Here is a 5,790-nt window from a genome sequence, read left to right as displayed (position 1 = left end):
AATGATGCTCTCGCCAAGTGTAAAAACTTCAGAGAGACGATAACAGAACATTCAAAATTCAAGTTCTTCACTAGCGCTTGTTGCGATCAAGAACAAAATGTGAAAACCTCTGATAGGTCTGGCTACTATGCCATGGCTATCATGGAGGACATTTTGAAGAAAAGCAAATATTTGCTAGTGATAGCCAGATCATCAAGTGGTCTGAAGAGATGGAGAGGGACATGGACATAGAAAAACTATTAGCAGAGCATGGGGGCCTCCAAAAGGTGTTGGCCAGAATCATCAACAAAGAGGTTCTATATGAGGATGGGAAGTTCCACTGCCAGTTAGAGCGAGATGAAGAACAACTTCACCGAGTCGAAGACATATTACGGTAATCAATTGCGAGCGATACACTGCTTCAAAACATCTTGATTCATTGTTCATTATATGAGTTGAGACACGCAAATTTATTTGTTTCCCTACACTTCTTATACTGTATGTTTGCATCATTAATACTCTTAATTATTTTGTCACCGTTGTAATATGATTGTTTGAACGCAGTGGAATAATCGAGTGCAAAATACTGCTTCACCGCCATTAAAACGATGCCACGAAAGTAAAATAATGTTGTCGCGGCAGCAATTACTCTATATACCGAGATCACTACCAGTTGCGGGCGGCGAAGGTGCCTGGCACTGCTAATACGCACAACAGTGGCGAGCAGAGACAAAGCAGTGGCGGGCACATACAAACAAATAACTCGGTAGTTATTATAGTTGTGACATGCAATAACGCATACGTGCCTCTACAACACTGTCCCATAATAGCTGTACACTAGTAGGAAATGGGGCTTTTACCCCGGTTCATAAGGGCCTTTAGTCCCGGTTCTGGAACCGGGACTAAAGGGTCGTTACTAATGCCCTAGCCCTTTAGTCCCGGTTCTTACACGAACCGGGACTAAAGGCCGTCCACGTGGCCGGTGGGGGGAGCCCAGGCAGGAGGGCCTTTGGTCCCGGTTGGTGCCACCAACCGGGACCAATAGGCATCCACGCGTCAGCACCTGGCAGGAGCTGAGGTTTTTGTTTTTTTTGAAAGGGGGTGCTTTAGGGGTTTGGGGGTGTTAATTTAGGTGTTTCATATATTGTGTTAGCTAGCTAATTAATAGAGAGAAGTGTCCTCTCTTATCTCCGTGCTTGGTCGACGCTACGTACTATATACGTATGGAGAGGAGTAGACACGCTAGCTAGTAATCAAATGAGGGAAACAGAAGATCGTCATGAACATATGCATACAGAGAGAAGTGATATCGACCACCTCTCCTTCTCCGAGAGATTGGTCGAACAACAAGTTCTCGTATATCTATCCGACACTACTGGCTACATATATACAATAATTATCTCTTACAATACAATCTCCTAATTAAATTGTATGAACACAGGGTCCACATAGTATTCTCCGTTTTCAGCGATCACATGGTCAAGGAAAAATGCTGCCAATTCCTCTTGAATTCCTCGCATACGATCTTCTGCTAGGAGTTGATCCCGCTTCCGAAAAATCTAATTTGAAGAAGGGGGTCAATACATATATATATATGAATAAATGAAACTCAACACAAATGATGGTAATAAAATAAATTTGTGAATATTATTGCTTACGCACTTCATATTGTTCTTCAGTGTAGCCCCGCTCACAGGTCGTGTAGCGGATGGACTCGCAAACGTAGTATCCACAGTAATTATTTCCGGGTTCCTGCCACAACCACTTTACAAGAAATAGAGGTCAATCTAACTGATAAGCAAGCATGCTAAATGGTATTGATCAAACTAGCGCTTGAATCACTAGGAGATGCGCGGAACATGCTACTCTAGTACTTACTTTCGGGTGTTTAAATTGCAGCTTCTTCGGCAGTCCCGGAGCTTTTGAGGTGAATTTTCTCCAAACCCTGCCAGACAAAGAAAACAATTACTTGATATCAGGAAATTAACAAAGTTGCTGATATGGTGGATAATGATGGATTTAACTTACTTCTAGAGCATTTGAGTCATGTTCGCATAGTCCTGGGGATCTTTTCGTTTCGAGTCTAAGACGGTTACTACTCCCGGCTCAAGCTTAATCTCTAGGAGAATATAGTGGAAGCTGCGCATGCATGCATAAGTCATCAATTACATTACGATAACCTGGACTAATAAGGGAAACCGAATATGCACAAGACAGTAACACTCACTTGAAGTTGTAAGGAAAGAGTATTATATCTTTGTTTTGATTTAATACCAACGATTGTAGCAATTTGGCCTCGGCTTCTTTGGGATTTTTTTCAACCGTATATGCATCTATGAGATTTGTGTTAATGAACCCAATATCACCGATTTGTCTTTTCTTCAATTCGGCGATCTTCAATCTGCATAATATAGTGAGGATAAGTATAAATACATGCAATGAAAGAGCTGACCTATATAGAGAGACTTAATGACAGAAGTAGTATTACTTACAGACAGTAGCAAGTGATCGTTGTTTTATCGAGGGACTTTAGATTGTAAAACTGGAAGAAATCCTCAAATGGAACATTCAGCAGTTCAATTCCAACGAGGTCACGCTCCGGCTTAACTCTCAGCGTCAAAGTACTCATCCCATCAGACTCTCTGCAGGTTTTCATGTACCAATCATGTTGTCTTCGCATCATCGAGCTTAGAGATCTGACATCTTTGACGAGAGGCTTCCCGTAATGGTATTTGTGGTTGTCCACCTCCATGATTTCATAATGTACATGGTCGGGCAGGTAATCTCCAAGATTGCTATAACCGGGCACCATACCCGGATCATTAGCGACGATGTCTTTTGACACGTTGATCGGGGGGCACGATTGGTTCGCTTGTTCGCCGAGCTGGGCAATTTTTTTCCCAGCTCGTCGTTCTTTCATCCTTTTATCACTAACAGTACTTCCCGACCGCTCCGCTTCGGCATATGCCTTTCCAAGAACGCGCTCATAGTTGCCTCTTGGCGGAGACTTTGGTGGTTTTGTCAGGGCAGCCAGAGTGCGCTTTGCTTTCACCGGATCTACCTTCTCCTCCTCGACTTTGGTGGTTTTGTCAGGGCAGCCAAAGAAGTTCTTCACTTCGGCTCGCACGATCTTCGCGTTCTCCTCCTCGGTCCTCTCATATGGTAACTTCTCTGGAGTCTTCAGAGAAGGACCGAATCTGTATTGCCTCCCGCCTCTAGCAGCTGTACCGCTAGACGCCGGCAGAGCAGACGGAGCGGCTGCGGCTGTCTTCTTTCCTTGCTTACGAGGTGGAGGAGAAGGACTACGACGCGCCGGAGCAGCCGCAGCGGCGGCGGGTCTCTTCCGCCCTTGCTGACGAGGCGGAGAAGGAGGAGGCTGGCTGCCCTGGCGCGTCGGCGCTGGTGGAGAAGGAGGCGGAGTGCCGCCACGCGCCGGAGAAGGAGGCTGAGTGCCCTGATCACTCGCCGGAGGAGGAGGCGGAGGAGGAGGCGGAGTGCCCTTACTCGCCGGAGCCGTCCAGTTCGGAAGCTTGACGAGCTCCTTCCGCCATAGGCATGGAGTCTTCAGAGCTAAACCCAGCCGAGTCTCCCCTTCACCGGTAGGGTGGTCAAGATGGAGGTCCTCAAATCCCTCTGTTATTTCATCCACCATCACCCTAGCATATCCTTCTGGAATCGGCCGGCAGTGGTAGGTTGCGCCGGGTTCAGTAGGTAAAACAGAGCCAACAGCCGCCTTGACTTTCAAGTTCTGCCATTCCGCCATAAGGTGGCAATGTTGAGACTCCGTGATAGCATCCACGGGATAGCTAGGTGTAGCCGCATGCTCCAGCAGAGGCAGCTCGGTGGAAGCCACGCTGCTTCTACGCTGAGATGGCGGTGTAGCTTCGGGGGCAGTTTCGGCATCTCTATTGCCGTCTCGTTCCTCTAGCACTTGAACCCTTTCGTGCAGACGCTGAATTTGGATCTGCTCCACTTTTTTCCTCCTCTCCTGGGTTTTGAAACCGCCCGCGTCCGGAAAACCAGCCTTCCACGGAACGGGGCCTGGCGTGCCTCGTGTTCGTCCAGGGTGCTCAGGATTCCCGAGGGCCATTGTGAGCTCGTCGTTCTCTCTATCTGGAACGAACGTCCCTTGCTGCGCTGCATCGATATAGTGCTGAATCTTCTTGACGGGTATTGCAAGTTGCTCGTCCGTCCAACGACACCTCCCTGATACAGGGTCCAAGGTTCCGCCAGCCCCGAAGAACCAAGTCCGGCAACGGTCTGGCCAGTTCATTGTCTGTGGTTCGATCCCTTTATCAAGCAGACCATTCTCAGACATGGCCCACTTAGGCCGGGCTTTGAGGTAGCCACCTGACCCCGTGCGATGGTGAAGCTTCTTCTTCGCAGCATTCATCTTGTTTGTCGCTGACATCTTCTTACTCTTTTCCGATGTCTTGTGTGCCACAAATGCGGGCCAGTGATCTCTGATCTTCTCATACCGGCCGATGAATTCAGGTGTCTCTTCTTTGTCGACAAACGTTTTCAGCTCATTCTTCCACCTCCTGAATAGGTCTGCCATCTTCTTAAGAGCATGAGACTTGATTAATTGCTCTATAACTGGCTTCTCCGGATCCTCCTCTGGCGGTAGGGTGAAATTTGCCTTCAGCTTAGTCCAAAGATCATCTTTCTGCATATCATTGACATAAGACACCTCAGGGTCTTCCTTCTTAGGCTTATACCATTGGTGGATGCTGATCGGGATCTTGTCCCTAACTAGAACCCCGCACTGAGCAGCAAAAGCATCCTTTGTCCGGAGGGGTTCAATCGGTTGGCCGTCGCGCGCGATTGCTGTGATCTCAAACCTTTCATCCGAGCGCAACTTTCTCTTCGGGCCTCGTCTCTTTACCGCAGTTGTGCTCGATCCGGAGGGCTAGAAAAAAGAAGAAAGACGAGTGTTAATTAGTATGTGTACATACCAAAACAATGAATGCATCAATTAGCTAGTCAGCACAGGCTTAACTAATATATTTACCTGGCCGGACTCTGTTCGGTCACCGGAGCCGTCACCACGGGCTCCTTCTTGCACCAGCATTGGGTCACCGGAGCCATCATAATCATGTCTTTCCTCCTCCACTCTTCGATCACCGCAGCCAGCTTCTTCACCCTGTTCTTCCAGACCATCATTGTCGTTAAGATACGACAAGATATCACCTCCGGCTAAGATTATGTCCCCCAACACCTCTTCTGCTTGCTCATCTCGTCCGTGCTCCATTGTTTCTGCAAATATTATAACATGGCAATTATTACACAACCATGACAGCAGGTGGATATATTAGTGCAAACGTAGAGCTAGCTTATTCCGGGTATTAGTTATCACGGTCGAGAGGGGGTATACATATCGACCGTCCATCATGACAAAGTTATCTGGGAGGGAGTTATATATATCGACAACGACGACATACATACACGGGAAAATAATGTTATCGAGGAGGGGGTATATATCGACCCCCCCCCCCACGTGTTGAAGTTATCGGGAGGGGGTTTTATATCGACAACGACGACATACATACACGGGAAAATAATGTTATCGAGGAGGGGGTATATCGACCCCCCCTCGTGTTGAAGTTATATCCCCCCTCGTGTTGAAGTTATCGGGAGGGGGTAATATCGACAACGACAACATACATACACGGGAAAATAATGTTATCGGGGAGGGGGTATATCGACCCCCCCCCCCACGTGTTGAAGTTATCAGGAGGGGGTATATATCGACGACGACAGACCCGATAAAACATAAGAAAACGAAGAAGAAATAAAAAGAGGAGAGAGGAA

This window comes from Triticum aestivum, chromosome 3D (genome assembly GCF_018294505.1).
Source record: "Triticum aestivum cultivar Chinese Spring chromosome 3D, IWGSC CS RefSeq v2.1, whole genome shotgun sequence".
Classification (NCBI taxonomy): Eukaryota; Viridiplantae; Streptophyta; class Magnoliopsida; order Poales; family Poaceae; genus Triticum; species Triticum aestivum.
This window is presented reverse-complemented; position numbering follows the sequence as displayed.